This window comes from Schistocerca serialis, chromosome 4, assembly GCF_023864345.2.
Source record: "Schistocerca serialis cubense isolate TAMUIC-IGC-003099 chromosome 4, iqSchSeri2.2, whole genome shotgun sequence".
In the NCBI taxonomy this organism is placed as follows: Eukaryota; Metazoa; Arthropoda; class Insecta; order Orthoptera; family Acrididae; genus Schistocerca; species Schistocerca serialis.
The window spans coordinates 770,518,115-770,534,685 of record NC_064641.1 but is presented as its reverse complement, the minus strand read 5'-3'; the positions used below and the strand labels follow the sequence as shown (position 1 = coordinate 770,534,685).

At 42.5% G+C, this 16,571-nt stretch overlaps 1 protein-coding gene across 1 annotated transcript in view; it reads right to left on the bottom strand.

Annotated features, from left to right (window-relative positions):
* Positions 1-16,054, bottom strand: part of LOC126474756 (fibronectin type 3 and ankyrin repeat domains protein 1-like) — a 165,248-nt gene extending 149,194 nt beyond the window's left edge. The window contains exon 1 of the mRNA XM_050102233.1: positions 15,963-16,054. The gene's annotated coding sequence lies outside the window, so the exon portion shown is untranslated. The remainder of the gene's footprint in view (positions 1-15,962) is intronic.
* Between the last annotated feature and the right edge of the window lie 517 nt (positions 16,055-16,571).

The window sequence follows — 16,571 nt, the reverse complement described above, 5'->3', positions numbered from 1 at the left end:
TGTAGATGTCTAGGATCCAACCGAAATGGTCACGAACCCAGGAGGGGCACTGCAGGCGATGTCGTCCTGTTAACAAAGGCACTCGCGTCTGTGTTCTGGTACCGTAGCCCACTGAGGCCGAATTTCACCGCACTGTCCTAAAAGATACTTTCGTCGTACGACTTACGTCGATTTATGCGGTTATTTCGCGCAGTGTTGCTTATCTGTTAACACTGACAACTCTGTGCAGACGCCGCTGCTACGGTCGTTAAGTGACATGTTGTCCGTGGTGAGAGGTAATGACTGAGATTTGGTATTCTCGCCACACTCTTTGCATTGTTGCTCGCGGAATATTTGAATTCCCTAACAATTTCCGAAGTGGAATGTTCCATGCGTCTAACTACAAGTACTGTTCCACGTTCAGAGTCTGTTAATTCCTGTCGTGCGACCACAATCACGTCGGAAACCTTTCACATGCATCACCAGAGTACAAATGACAGCTCCGCCAATGCACTGTCCATTTATAACTTAAGTACGCGATTCTCCCAACATCTGTATATGGCATATCGCTATCCCATGACCTTTTTTTTCACTTCACTGTATATCTAGTCTACTGGTGGCTCATGTGATACTAATTTATATAGGTTACCAATCAATCAAAAGATCGGTACATATGGGGCCCGGAGTGCCGTTCCACAGAATGAATAATGATTCTTGAACAAAACAGTTCGACAACAACTAGCCTAAAATAAAGATGTTTACATGAGCACCGTATTTCAGTTTATCCACTTAAATGAAATGCGCACAATACGACTGCTTCATTCTGCATGTGAAACTGACACACGTCTTACGTTTTTGCGCGTCGTGTACCCATGTAACAAAGATGCAGTTTCAGTTACAGCAACAGCATAGCAGCGCCAATACTGTATCTTTCCGCCTTGCCCTTGTTTATCTGCTCTTCTGCGTTCATGTTCACTTTGGGAGCACTGTTCGGAAATGGGCACTTGCTCCATTTAATCAGCCTACCATCGCCGTACTGCTATGTGTGACGTGCGTCAGCGACCACTGCACTTAAGGGGGTCGAAGAAAGCGACCAGAAGGATGTAGCAGAGACACCGTGCATAATAAAGCGAGTCATGCAGGCAGTGCGTTCAGTAATCTCATTCCCATTCTTATTCCTCGGAGCTACAAGTGATTCATATGCAGTTTTCCTCTGCATCGCACATCGGTGCGTTGTTGATGTGCACTATGTAATCAAAAGTATCCGGACACGTGGCTGAAAAGGACTTACAAGCTCGTGGCGCCCTCCAACGGCAATGCTGAAATTCATTTTGGTGTTGGCCTGCCCTTAGTCTTGATGACAGCTTCCACTCTCGCAGGCACACGTTCAATCAGGTGCTGGAAGATTTATTGCCCCATTCTCCACGGAGTGCTGCACTGAGGAGAGGTATCGATGTCGGACGGTGAGGCCTGCCAAGAAGTCGGCGTTCCAAAACATCCCAAAGGTGTTCTATAGGATTCAGGTCAGGACTCTGTGGAGGCCCGTCCACTACAGGGATGTTATTGTCGTGTAACCACTCCGTCACAGGCCGTGTATTATGAACAGGTGCTCGATTGTGTTGAAAGATGCAATCGCCATCCCCGAATTGTTCTTCAAAAGTGGGAAGCAAGAAGGTGCTCAAAACATCAATGTAGGTCTGTGCTGTGATAGTGCCATGCAAAACAACAAGGGGTTCAAGCCACCTCCATGTGAAACACGACCGCACCATAACACCACCGCCTCCGAATTTTACTGTTGGCACTACACACGCTGGCAGATGACGTTCACCGGGCATTCGCCATACCCACTCCCTGCCATCGGATCACCACATTGTGTACCGTGATTCGTCACTCCACACGATGTTTTTCCACTGTTCAATCGTTCAATATTTACGCTCCATACACCAAGCGAGGCGTCGTTTGGCATTTACCGACGTGATGTGTGGCTTATGAGCAGTTGCTCAACCATGAAATCCAAGTTATCTCACCTTGCGCCTGTCACAGTACTTGCAGTGGATCCTGATGCAGTTTGGAATTCCTGTGTGATGGTCTGCATAAATATCTGCCTATTCCACATTACGACCCTCTTCAGTTGTTGGCGGTCTCTTTCCAGTCAATAGACGAGGTCGGCCTGTGTGCTTTTGTGCTATATGTGTCCGTTCACGTTTCCACTTCACTATCACATCGGAAACAGTGGACCTAGGGATGTTTAGGAATGTGAAAATCTCGCGTACAGACGTGTGACACAAGTAACACCCAATCACCTGACCGTGTTCGAAGTCCGTAAGTTCCGCGGAGCACCCCATTCTGCTCTCTCTCGATGTCTAATGACTACTGAGGTCGCTGGTATGGAGTACCTGGCAGTAGGTGGCAGCACAATGCACCTAATATGAAAAGCGTATGTTTTTGGGGCGTCCGGATACTTTTGATCAAATAGTGTAGTCTTCAGTCCGGAGCCTAGTTTGAAGCAATTACATACTCGTTTTTATTCACCGTTAAAATATGGATTTCAAGTATAGGTTAAGAAAACCAGTAGAAGCCCGATATAACGCAGTTATCAGGAGACATGCTTTACTCCTAGTTATAGCATACCCGCGGTATATCTGTATATCAAGAGTGAGCCGTGTATTGATAACTTTTGGGAAACAAGGATGAATACGCATTGCAGTATTATACATATTGTATTATACAGTATTTAAATGTAAAAACATTCGAAGTAAAACATTTCAGAAAGTTACCACATTTAGTACAGCAATTAAACAAACTTCACTCAAACGTCGACTAAGCAGTAACACGAGTTTCTATACCGTATATAAAGTAAGCTTTGATGCAGTACGATAATTTACAACACCGCCCTCAAGCTACGGTACGTCACTCTACTGCTTTATGGAAGTGAGTTAGCTTTCTTTGACGAGTCATTTCACGCAGTTTCTTTACGTGTTGTTTTATGCTCATCAAGTGCAACAGCTCAATCTGGTTTGGTTCACTGTGTTGCTCCATCCACGTAACCACTTTAAATTTGTGTTATCCAATATTTCACGTGTGCTGGGAACATCATCTATACTTTCTTCTTAAGCTTCATCATTCTAATCCTGGACTGCTTCACTACTCTCATTTCGAACAGCGTCAATAATGTCTACATCTACATCTATGTGGATACTCTGCAAATCACATTTAAGTGCCTGACAGAGGGTTCATCGAACCACCTTCAAAATTATCTATTATTCCAATCTCGTATAGCGAGCGGAAAGAATGAACACCTATATCTTTCCATACGAGCTCTGATTTCCCTTATTTTATCGTGGTGATCGTTCCTCCCTTTGGAGGTCGGTGTCAACAAAATATTTTTGCATTTGGAGGATAAAGTTGGTGATTGGAATTTCGTTCGTCCTTGTCATCTACGTACGATCACCCAAAACGGTTCTTCGTTGTCGACGACTACCCAACCGTTCAAGCCTTCAAGATCAATATTACGCAGTAGAATATCACATGTAGAGTGGATGTCATTGCTGTTGAAATCTGTGTAACTACAACGGTCACATGGAATATAAATCATTCATTCATTTTCTAGATTTCTATGTGCTTGTTACAATGTCTTAGTGGTTGGACCAGTGCTTCGCCACACCAGGCCTAAAGAATACGCAACACACCAAAAATTTGCAAATTTCAAGTACATATCCATTTCCTCATCTGAATTTGCAACTGAAGTGAACAGTTCACGGCGATAATGCGCCTTAACTGTTCGTTTGATTCCCTGAATTAATGCCGTCGTGGTTCATTTTTTTTAAGCAAAAACGAAGTTTTGGAAGAACATAATAATAAAGCGCCGTTTAATCGCAATTATAGGTTTGATGAACATTTAAATTTTCATCAGCCATTAATTTGTGTAGAATTTCAGGTAACTGTCAAGCGGGTTCACTGTCGCAGCAAGCCTTTTCTTCTATTCAATAGTCGTTTAGCGAATCGCATGGCGTCATTTTCGTCTTGAAAATCATCCGTCGGAAGCTATAAAATCTTTGTTGCCAGGTAAATCAAAGCGAAATTTTTCAGCTTGGGCGTTAATAATTGCCCCGGAAAGTGGCACACCTTTACTTCTCTTTATTAAAAACCACCTATGAAGCCATTCGTCAAGTTCACTGTCTTTTCCTAATTTAGTCCTTCCTCTGTCCATCTCATCACTTCAAACTGCGTTTACAGAACTTCTAAATTTATTCTCCTCTTTCACGCATTCCCTGATTGTTCCTTCAGGTACACCGCTCTCGCGTGATAAACTTGATTTAGTTTCACCTTTCTTTAAACGATCAAAAATTTTTATGAAAAGGAAAGTTGCTACTCACTATGCAGCGGAGATGCTGAGTCGCAGATAGACACAACAAAAAGACTGTCACAAACAAAGCTTTCGGCCATTAAGGCTATCGTCAACAATAGACTGAAACCACCAGTGGATTCAGTTGCCTGAGACTGCAGTCGCATGCATGAGTTCGGTCGTTTGCGTGCGTGCGTGTGTATGTGTGTGTGTTTGTGTTTGTGTCCAGATCTATCGTTGAAGAAAAACTTAATAGCTGAAAGCTTTATTTGTGACAGTCTTTCTGTTGTGCCTATCTGCGACTCAGCACCTCCGCTATATAGTGAGTAGCAACTTTCCTTTTCATAATATTCTTACATTCCATCCTGGATTTTCCATTATTTGATCAACAATTTTTAGTTTATCACTCACAGAACACACTTCCCATTTCTATGACACCGTAACAAGCACATAGAAATCTAGACAATGAATGAATAATTTATGATCCAGATGATGGTTGTGCTCATTTAGATTATTGCCAAGCACTGTTGCTTAGTCACTTTGTTGACTGCGTCACAACGTTAAGCGTGAGATGAGTATTCAAAGCTTCTGTCCGGTAATAATCCTGATATGTCGGTAACACAAACCAAAGGTTGAGTTTAATTACGTCCGCCTATTTTGGATATTGTTTAAAGAGCTTGGAAGTTGCAGCAGTAAATTATCCTGCAGAAAGGCTACACGCAGACTCTAATAAGATTTCTTTCAAGTTCATAAAATATACCGAGAGTGCAAAAATCATTCGTAAATGATATTACATTTTGGGGGGGAGGGGGGGGGGCATACTTAATACCGTGTTATATCCGAATCCGCAGTCTATCCGACCTCGGTATATCAAGCTTCTACTGTATTAATTTCAAATTATTGCCGAGTGATAGTATTACGGCGACAAGTGGAAATAAATCCTTTTATAACTGATTTTTGCAGAAATTTTTTATGTGTCGTCGACGAAGGCGTTCCGAGCCGCCATCCAGCTTCGAGTTCTGGGGAATGCGGAACCTAGATGCATGCGGGATGAAGCGCGGAACAGTAGGCCAAGTCGCATGTAGTCTACAACCTGCTTTGGCCCTGCGGAAACAAGAAAATTAATACAATGTATCAGTGAGTGCTATAATTGTATCCATTTTGGATAGACGTGTTTGTAGTTGCACCAGTTAGATCTGCTGCAGTTAAAATTAAAATTTTAAAAACAAATGTTAGGAAGTTGTAGCTACGAGGCGCATTGCCTGTAATATTGTTGAAAGATTCTATTTTTGTTGTTGACTCAGTAGTCACCCGATTCGTTTACAAGGCGAACTGACAAGGCGACCGCGCCTACTCTTCACCACCGATTTTTTTCAAATTTATGGTACATGCTGGGATTGTCCAGGAATGAGAGTGACAGGAGTGGAAGTTACAGATGGCCAAGCATTTAGAAAAAAAGTAGCAAGGAACGTATTGTAAGACGTGCTACACAAGAACTTCGTATACAAAATTAGATTCTTTTATTATTTTATAGTTGGTAATTTACGCGTCCCCGCAACGAAACAAGGACCTTACCGTCGGTGGGGTGGCTTCAGTGCCTCAGCGCTACAGACAGCCGTACCGTAGGTGCCAACATACCGAAGAGGAATCAGTAGAGATGCCAGACAAACGTGTGGTTCCTGAGGAGGCGCAGCAGTCTTTTCAGTAGTCGAAGGGACAATAGTCTGGATGATTGACTAATCTGCCCTTGTAACATCAACCAAAACGGCCTTGCTGTGCCGGTACTACGAACGGCTGAAAGCAAGGGGACACCACAGCTGTAATTTTTCCCCGGAACATGCAGCTCTACTGTGTGGTTAAATGATGATGGCGTCCTCTTGGGTAAAATATTCCGGAAGTAAAATAGCATCCCATTCGGATCTCCGGGCGGGGACTACTCAGGAGATCGTCGTCATCAGGAGAAACAAAACTGGGATTCTGCGGATCGGAGAGTGGAAAGACCTTTATCGAGCAGGTAGGTTGCAAAATTTAAAAAGGGAAATGGATAGGTTAAAGCTAGATATAGTGGGAATTAGTGAAGTTCGGTGGCAGGAGGAACAGGACATCTGACAAGTAAATACAGGGCTATAAATACCAAATCAAATAGGGGTAATGCAGGAATAGGTTTAATAATGAATAAGAAAATACGATTGCGGGTAAGCTACTATGTACCGCATAGTGAACGGATTATCAGAGCTTAGACAGACACGAAGCCCACGCCTACCGCAGTAGTACAAGTTTACATGTCAACTAGCTCCGCCGAAGATGAGAAAATTGAAGAAATATTTGACCAGATAAAAGAAATTATTCAGATAGTTAAAGGACACGAAAATTTAATCGTGATGGAGAAATGGAATTCGATAGCAAGAAAAGGATGACAAGGAAAAATAATAGGTGAATGCGAACTGGAGGAATGGAATGAAAGAGGATGCCGCAACGGTAGAATTTTGCGCAGACCAGAATTTAATAATCGCTAAATCATAAAAGAAGGTCATGTACGTCGAAGAGACCTGGAAACACCAGAAGATATCATATAGATTATATAATGGTTAGACGGAGGTTTGGGAGCCAGATTTTAAATTATAAGAAATTTCTAGGGGTAGATGTGGACTCTCACCACAATTTATTGGTATGAACTGTAGATTAAAAGTGAAGAACTTGGAAAAAGGTAGGAAATTAAAGAGATGGGACCTGGATAAGTTGACAGAACAAGGGTTTGTTGGGAGTTTCATAGGGAGTATTAGGGCAACGGCTGGCTAGAACAGGGAAAGGAATACAGTAGCAGACGAATGGGTAGCATTAAGAGACGGAATAGTGAAGGCAGCAGAGGATCAAATGGATCAACAGACAAGGCCTAGTAGAAATCATTGGATAATACAGGAGATATTTAAAGGAGAAAATATAAAAATGCAGCAAATTAAGCTGGGGAATACAAACACCTGAAAAGTGAGATTGACAGGAAGTGCAAAATGGTTAAGCAGATATGGCTAGAGGATAAATTTAAGGACCTGCAAGCATATTTCACTAGAAAAAAGGTAGATACCGACTGCAGGAAAATTAAAGAGGTCTTTGGAGTAAAGAGAACCACTGTATGAATATCAAGAGCTCAGATGGAAAGCGAGCCCTAACCAAAAAAGGGATAGCTGAAAGGTGGAAAGAATATATGCAGGGTCCATACAAAGGAGATGAACTTCAAGGCAGTATTTTAGAAATGGAAGAGGACAAAGATGAACATGAGGTGGGAGATACGTTACTGTGAGAAGAATTGACAGAGCATTGAAGGTCATAAGTCGAAACAAAACTCCGGGAGTAGACGACATTCAGTCAGAACTACTGATAACCTTGGGAGAGCCTGCCGTGACAAAACTCTTCCAACTGTCGTGCAAGATGTATGAAACAGGCGAAATCTGTTCAGATGTCAAGAGGAAAGCAATAATTCTAATTTTAAAATCAGTTTAATATGTCACGCTTGCAGAATACTAACGCAAATTCTTTACAGATGACTGGAACAACTGGTAGAAACCAAATAGAGGAAGTTCAGTTTGGATTTAGGAGAACGCGAGGCAATACTGACCCTACGATTTATCTTCGGAGATAGATTAAGGAAAGGCAAACCTACGTGTATAGCATTTGTAGGCTTAAAGAAAGCTTTTGACAAAGTGGACTGGAATATTCTCTTTGAAATTCTGGAGACAACAGATGTAAAATTCAGTTGCCGAAAGGCTGATTACAACTTCTACAGAGACCAGACGGCAGTCGTAGAAGTCGAGGGTCATGAAAGAGAAGCAGTAGTTGAGAAGGAAGTGAGACAGGGTTGTAGCCTATCGCAGATCTTATTCGGTCTGTACATTGAACAAGCAGTAAAAGAAACCAAAGAAAAATTTGCAATAGAAATTAAAGTTCAGGAAGAAGAAATCAAAACTTTGAAGCTTCACCGTGACACTGTACTTCTGTCAGACACAGGAAAGAATTTGGAAGAGCAGTTGAATGGAATGAAGAGTGTCTTGAACATATAAGATGAACATCAATACAGGCAAAACAAGGATAATGTTATGTGGTGGAATTAAATCAGGAGATGCTGAGGGAATTAAATTACAAAACAAGACAAATTAGTAGACTTTTTTGTTATTTGGGCAGCAAAATAACTGATGATGGCTGTAGAGAAGATATAAAATGTAAACTGGCAATGCCGGCCGGTGTGGCCGTGCGGTTAAAGGCGCTTCAGTCTGGAACCGCGTGACCGCTACGGTCGCAGGTTCGAATCCTGCCTCGGGCATGGATGTGTGTGATGTCCTTAGGTTAGTTAGGTTTAAGTAGTTCTAAGTTCTAGGGGACTGATGACCACAGACGTTAAGTCCCATAGTGCTCAGCGCCAGCCTAAACTGGCAATGGCAAGAAAAGCGTTTCTGAAGAAGAGAAATTTGAACACGTCAAAAATAGACTTACGTGTTAAGAAGTCGTTTCTGGAGCTATTTGTCTGGAGTGTAGGCATGTATGGAAGTGAAACATGGACGATAAACAGTTTAGACAGGAAGAGAATAGAAGCTTTTGAATTTTGGCGCAACAGAAGAATGCTGAAGATTAGACGGGTAGATCACATAATTTATGAGAAGTTACTGAACAGAACTGTGGAGAATAGAAATTTGTGGCCCAACTCGACTAACAGAAGGGATCGGTTGCTGGACACGTTCTGAGACATCAAGGGATTACCAATTTAGTATTGGAGGGAAGTGTGGGGTATAAAAATTGTGGAGGGAGACTAAGAGAGGAATGCAGTTAACAGATTAAGATGGACGTAAAATTATTCGCAGGTGATGAGGCACGCACAGATAGAGTAGCATGGAGAGCTGCATCAAACCAGTCTTCGGACTGAACACAACATCAACATTAAACCAAAACAGAGGCGCTGAAGAAACGTATAGGAAGACCGAAAAGAAATCGGGATAATTTTAAGTCGAAATTATACTGAAGAATAATCATACAGCCTAAGAACAAATAAGGAGGTGAGGCATGTCAACATTTATTACGATACAAGAAAAGGAGGTTAAGATTCGACAATCGTATTAAAAGAATAGAATCAGTTAGATTAACTAGACATGTAGAATTCTACGGTAGTTGCAGTTGAAGCTATAATCAAAACAATAAAATGGAGAAATCAGGGCTCATGCGGAGGCACATAGAAAGTCGTTTTTTCCTCGTCCTATTTGCGAGTGGAACAGGAAGGAAAATGAATAGTAGTGGTGCGGAGTACCCTCCGCCACGCGCTATAAGGTGGATTGCGGTGTATCGATGCATATGTAGATTTAGAACGTTACAGTAAGTAAAGACCTGAAGGTAGTAGGAATAATACAGTTTGATATAACAGACAGAAAAAAGTTTTGGCAGAAAAATCCCGACTGGACAGGTGGCCTGCAAGAAGACGGCAAGAAGACCGGGATAATATTGCCTAACCATAGGAAAAGAGCCGGTTCTCAGAGAATGATGGTAATATTGGCCCAAAGAAAAGCTGAAACAAACCAAAAGTTATCACATATTTTGTCCTCAGAGCACACATGTTGCGCCGTTAGTAGTTAAGGCATATTACAAGTCGTCATAAGATGACCTAAAGACGTTACTCGTCAACTGAAGGCGCCAACAAGTCCGTGTTTCTGTAAGGCAGTTCATCTAGCCAAAAACAAAACTCTGGTGACACCGCTTTATTGTACGTCACGTAGCCCAGTAGGCCGAAAACAGTAACAAAAATAATAACTGAATTTTCCATCAGTATTTGGCAGAAGATGACAACAGTATTAAGTAAAAAATACATTCCTAATATTGGCAGTTATGTTTTCGGAGAATGAGAGGAACCGGAAGCTAGCAAAGATTTGATTCAACATTTGCGGAACACCATTTAACAGGGAACCGCCCATACGACGTATATTGTGAAATTTTATATACTTTTAAGAAAAGCAGAGAGATGATGTTACTTGAAACACTTGAAAGCAATAAACTTCAAAAAACATTGGTAGGCGGGACACAACAAGTTACCTTGGATCGATAGTTATTAAAAGATGTAGAAGTAACTTCGTGTGTGCCCCAGGGAAGTGCGTTGGGAGCCTTGCTGTTCATGTTCGATATAAATTACTTTGCGCGCGCCGGCCGTTGTGGCCGAGCGGTTCTAGGCGCCTCAGTCCGGAACCGCGCGACTGCTGCGGCCGCAGCTTCGAATCCTGCCTCGGGCATGGATGTGTGTGATGTCCTTAGGTTAGTTAGGTTTAAGTAGTTCTAAGTCTAGGGGACTGATGACCTCAGATGTTAAGTCCCATAGTGCTCAGAGCCATTTGAACCATACTTTGCGCGCATTATTACTAGTAACCTCCGACTGCAGATGATGCAGTTATCCGAAATGAAGTACTGCTTGAGAGAAGCTGCACAAATATTCAGTCAGAACTTGGCAAGATTTCAAAGTGGTGCGAAGATTGGCAACTGTGCTATTCACAAAACGAAAATACCCAGTATCCTTTAAGATCAATGAGTCGTTGGAATCGGATAACTGATACAAATTCTTGAGTGTAATACTATCTACGGATATGAAATGGAATGAGCACATAGGCTCAATCGTGGGTAAAGCAGGTAGTAGACTTCGGTTTATTGGTAGAATACTGGGGAAATGAAGTCTACAAAAGTGATTGCTTACAAATCACTCGTTCGACGGATTCTAGAATATTGGTCAGGTATGTTGTACCCGTACCAGAGAGGACTAACAGAGGATATTGAATGTATACAGAGAAGGGCAGCACGAATGTTCACAGGTTTGTCTGATCCGTGGAGAGTGTCATAGAAATGTTGAGAGAACTGAATTGGCAGACCCTTGAAGGGTTCCGTGAAAGCTTACTTACAAAGTTTCAAAATGACGACCCCAGGAATATACTGCAACCCCCTAAACCGCTCCCCTAGTGATCGAGAGAACAAGATTAGAATAATTACAGTACGCAGGGCGACATTTAAGAAATCATTCTTCTTACCCTCCATATTTGATTTACACAGAGAAAAGCTCTAATAGCCAGTACAATGGGAAGTACGCTTCGCCATGCACTTCACAGTGGTTTGCAGAATGTAGATATAGATGTAGATATGCCACAGAATCTCAGCCTAGTTTTAAATGACCAAACTCATTTCTTTTCCTCTCTGTTAAATTATGTTTCAGTTATACAGATACTAGGTTACGATTGTGATTCAATTTATTTTTAAAATGTTCGTATATGTAACAATACCCCCACAAAAATTTGGATTTTTCGTTTTTGATTAAATTAATTAACTACAATGACGGAAAGAAGAAATCGCAACACCAAGAAGGAATTGTGCGACATAAACAAAAATTAACAGGCGTGTTTCTACACCTGAAAGATGATATCAGTTCAGATTTCACGCAAATCGCATAATAGTGGCGCTAGTAGCGTCGCTACAAAGATGCAAATCAGGTTTGCTTTAAACACGTACTGTAACGGTCGTGAGCGTTAGTTACCTTTGAGATTGGACTTCTTGAGCTGAAGTTGGTCAAGAATGCCTTCTAAGGTAACAAAGACGCCATTATCAAAACCTCACTGAGTTTGAACGAGGTAATGTAATAGAACTACGAGAAGCTGAATGTTCCTTCTGCAATGTTCCAGCCACTGTATACGACTGCTGGCAGCGGCGATCAAGGGAATGGAAAATGGAAATGAGCGTATGGCATCGTTGGCCGGAAGACCCCTATTCGGGGAAGTTCGGCCGCCAAGTGCAAGTCTTATTTTATTCGACGCGATATTGGGCGACTTGCGCGCTGGTGATGGGGATGAAATGATGATGAGGGCAACACAACACCCAGTACCCCAGAGGAGAAAATCTCCATCCTGGCCGGGAATCGAACTTGGGCCCGCTTCCATGGGCAGCGAGCCCGTTACCGCCCACCTAAAGAGGCGGGCGATCAAGGGAATATACGGCCGCCAAGAAGACCGGACTGTGGGCGGCCACGTGGCACTACCAAGATGTTCGGCGTATGGCTCTGGTGCATTGTACTGCATCTGGAGCAGCAATTTCAATAGCATTTAGCACCACAGTGACACAACGAAGTGTGTAACAAAGCGGTTACTTCACGGACAGCTTCGAGCCAGATGCCCTCAGCGTGCTTTCCATTGACTCCAAATCACCGCCTTTTGCAACTTCAGTCGCGTCATGTGAGAGCTCAATGGAGGGCAAGGTGGATGTATGTTGTGTTTTCTGATGAAAGCTGGTTCTGCCTCGGTATCAGTGATGGCCGTGTATTGGTTAGAAGGAGACCAGCTGAGGGCCTGCAACCAGCCTGTCTGCGTGCTATAGATACACTGGACTTACACCTGGAATTATGATCTGGCGTGCCGTTTCATATGATAGCAGGAGCACTCTCGTTGTTATCTCACGCACCCTGTCTGCAAATTAGTACGTCAATGTGGTGATTCATCCTGTTGTACTGCCATTCATGAGCGGCATTAAAGGGGGTGTTTTCCAACAGGATAACGATCGCACACATACCGCCTTTGTAACCCAACACGCTGTACAGGAAGTCGACTTATTCCCTTGGCCTGCATTCGACCACACATGGGACATCATCGGACGACATCATCCACAAACACCATTAATGTAATGTAATGACCGACGAAATGCAACAGGCATGGAACTCTATCCCACAAACTGAGATCAAACTTCTGTGCAACACAATGCAAGCACGTTTGCGTTACTGCATTCAAAATTCTGGCGGTTACACCGCTTATTAATGTACCAGTATTCACATTGACAATGGCTTAGCACTCACTTACATTAACCCGTGACCTAGCAACGTCAGTCACTTAAATAAGTTACCTAGGCAAATATATTCCCGAAATTTCTTTACTCTACATTGATTACTTTTTGGTGTTGCGATTTTTTTCCGTAAGTGTATTTTGCGCGACATAAAAATGTAATTCTTTCCTTTATAAACATCCTATACGTAATCATTTTTTGTATATTCGTGAGAGTTGCACGTCATTTTACCTGTGTTAGCAAAATTCATTTATCATCTAACAATGAACTAAAAAACCGAAAGCCGGTTCGTGATCAAATAAATAATATTTTGCAGATTATTAGGAAAATTTTCCTATTTAATAGTAGTAATAATAGTAGTAAAAGTGACTAAAACATCAAAGTACACAGTGTTTATATGTATGTAATGCTACACAATGAACTATGAGCTGTACGGAATAGATATGCTTGAAACACGGATGCCTCGTATTAGAAAAATGATGTGAGCAATACAAAGTATCAGCATCCGGAAAATGAGAAATAACGAGTACGTCTACGAAAATATAAAAAAAAAATTATCAGAAGCAATTGCAAAACGAAGATCCATCTCCTTTGGACACATGTACTGAATGACTGGGCAGAGGGAGACGAAGCTAATATTCCTGTATTTGTAGAAAAAGAATTCGATGACAGTACGGATTAAACAAATAAGAAAAGAACTATAAAGAAACAACAAAGCATCGGAAATAGCAGAAAGAAATGTTTTCAACAACTAAAAACGAAATTCAGAACGCTTTCAAGGGAGAGAAGGCAAAAAAATAGGGAACAAAACGGACAGAAGAAACGAAAAAAACAAAATGGGGAGAAGATGAAACGGTACTGCAAAAAATAGGAAACGACAAAGAAAGAAGAGGAATTCAAGTTGTTGTGCTATTGTAGTTGGTCGGTACAAAGATGGAAAATGAAATTGACCAGATACGAGGAGGACGCCCCCGCTGAGGGTTCCGTACAAACTTAATTATGTACGTAGACAGTTAATCCATTCTGGAAATCAAGGATCTCGACGATTTTTGCCTATAATCGACACTGATACAAGCAAGACATCGGTTCTAGGGATTCCAAGACTTTCTAGAATATTTTAATTTCAAGTTTGAAGCCGGACAACAAATGACACAAAAAATATTTTTTTGTGTGATATAAGTACAGACTAACAATTTTCCAAAATGGAAATGTACTATGAAACGTTACTTCTTACCAAATTTCATGATCCTACGGCAAGGGAAAGTACCCTACACGTTTTAATGAGTGAGTTTGCGAGTACCAAATTACGCGACATAAATGGCCGTGTTGACTTAGAAGCTAACGTTTATTATACCGCTAATGGTCCATCGATACTAGTATGTGACGTAAATTTCAGCTTGATGCGTCTACCTGTTCGTGAGAAAAAGGGGACTTAACAGACGATGGACAGACAGTCTGATAACAAATGACAACAAAAATTGTTTTTCCTTGTGATATAATTACAGATTAACAGTTTTCGGAATTTTTCCTTCGGTTGTAGTGTGAAACCTTGCTTCTTGGGAAATTTCATGATAATAGATCAACAGGAAGTGCTCTATAGGTTTTTATGAGTGAGTTTGCGAATATCAAAATACGTGATATAAATGGTCGTATGTATTAATTGCATTGAAAAACTTCAATTTTTTTTACATCGCTAAGTGACCGTAGACCTTGATACGTGACATGAATTTCCACTTGTGGTATGTCTATCAGTTGCTGAGAAAAATGGTTCTTAACTGTCGTACAGACAAACATAGACATGGACAACAAAGTGGTCCTATAAGCGTTCCGTTTTTACCAACTCAATTACGGGTCCCTTTGTAACTGGTTACAATTATATATATATATATATATATATATATATATATATATATATATATATATATATATATATAAGGTAAACGGAGTGACACAATGGCGTGTACACACTTTATCCAACGTGTAAGCGTCACTACGAATATTCGGACCTGGGTTATGACATGTTCGATATGCCTGCCATCATTGGCGACGATCTGGCGCAGACAAATAGCGAAATTCTGCATGACCCGCTGAAATGTCGCACCATCGACTCTGTCGATGACTTCCTGAATGGCCGTTTTCAGCTCAGCAATGGTTTTCGGGTTACTGCTGTTCACCTTGTCTTGCATATAGCCCTACAAAAAGGAATCGCATGTGTTCAGATCCGGAGAATATGGCGGCCAATCGAGGCCCATGCTAGTGGCCTCTGGGTACCCCAGAGCCGAAATGCGGTCCCCAAGTACTCCTCCAGGACGTCAAACACGCTCCTGCTTCGATAGGGTCGAGCTCCGTCTTGCATGAACCACATCTTTTCGAAAGCAGGATCACTTTGGATAATGGGGATGAAATCATCTTCCAAAACCTTCGCCTACCGAGCGGTAGTCACCGTGTCATCAAGTAATATCGCACCGATTATTCCGTGATTGGACATTGCACACCACACAGTCACCCGTTGGGGGTGAAGAGACTTATCGATCGGGAAATGCGTATTCTCAGTCCCCCAAACGAGCCAGTTTTGCTTATTGACAAATCCATCCAAATGAAAGCGAGCTTCGACGCGAAACCAAATCACCCATTCGCATACTAATTCCCATCACGCCTCGCATCCAACCGTGCAGTGTGAACGTCCTAACGCAAACCGTTCAGAAGTTATGACTATTTTGTTTCATGTAGTTCAATAATTGTCACATCATATATATCTCCTGCGGAGCCGTGCGTTACAGAGGCAAGTGGCGGAGGTACTTACAATAGAGTCGGGATGCCGAGGCGGCGCCTCCGATGAAGCCCGGCACCTTCGCCGGGGGAAGCGTGCAGACTGCGCGTCAGCTGTCGCCGGCGGCAGCGGCTCGGCCAGTGGTTTGGCGCCAGATGTGTGCTACAGATAGCAGCCGCATGCAGACAGCGTCGCGACGTGTCGCGGCGCTGCAACGGGGCCGAGGCTGCCGCCCCAGAGCACGTCGCGCTGCACGTAGGCCGGCGTCGCGTGCGGGCCTGCAACAGGCGCGGTAACGTCACTGCACGCGGCCGGCCGCTGCATCTACTCCGTCTGGACACTTCTCAGTGGGCATTAATATGGACTGCGTCCGCCCTTCGCCTCTGTGACGGCTTGGATGGTGCTTAGAATGCATTCAATGAGCTGTCTGAATGTCTCTGCAGAAATGGCACCCCACTCTTTCTCAACAGCAGAAACCAAAAAAGTTAATGTGTTGGACGCTAGGGTTTCGAGAGAAATCGACATACTAGTTGATCCCAAAAGTGTTCCATTGGGCCCTGGTCGGCACTATCGGCAGACTAGTCCATTTCAGTAATGTTATTGAACACAAATCATTGCTTCACATATGCTTTATGATAGGAT